Here is a 641-nt window from a genome sequence, read left to right as displayed (position 1 = left end):
GGAAAAGTGGAGGCAGGACGGGACTGGTGCCCCTGATGGGAGGCTGGGGGAGGGGAGGTGTTCCCATGCTTAGAGGGGCCCACTCATGGCAAGGGAATCAGCAGGGACAGGGAGAGACCTTCGGGGGGATCAGAGGGGAATGCGGCCAGCATCTCCCCCACCCACTCAGGCCCCAGCAAGCCTGCTGGGGTCCTGAACCTGAATCTTTGCCCTCTGGGACCCCCTCCGGCCGCGAGGGTCCTGGGGGCATAGGAGGGGAGAGAGGCAAAGTGGAGGCGGGATGGGACCAGTGCCCCTGAGGGGCAGCTGGGGGAGGGGAGGGGTTCCCACACTCAGAAGGGCCCACTCACGGTGAGGAGATCAATGGGGACAGGGAGAGACCAGCTGGGGATAGGGGGATCAGAGGAGAACATGGCCAGTGTCTCCCCTGCCCGCTCAGGGCCTGCAGAGCCTGCTGGGGTCCTGAGCCTGAACCTCTGCCCTCTGGGCCCCCTCGGGCTGTGTGGATCCTGAGCATAAGTCCCGCCCCCCAGGGCCTTATCCAGTCATGCAGGTCCTGAGCCTAAGCCTCCCCACACCCCCTGGGGCATTTTCCAGCCACGGGGGTCCTGAGCCTAAGCCCCCCCCAAGGCCTCTTCCAG

The sequence above is a fragment of the Balaenoptera borealis genome (assembly GCF_965194805.1).
Source record: "Balaenoptera borealis genome assembly, chromosome: X".
NCBI classification, from domain to species: domain Eukaryota; kingdom Metazoa; phylum Chordata; class Mammalia; order Artiodactyla; family Balaenopteridae; genus Balaenoptera; species Balaenoptera borealis.
This window is presented reverse-complemented; position numbering follows the sequence as displayed.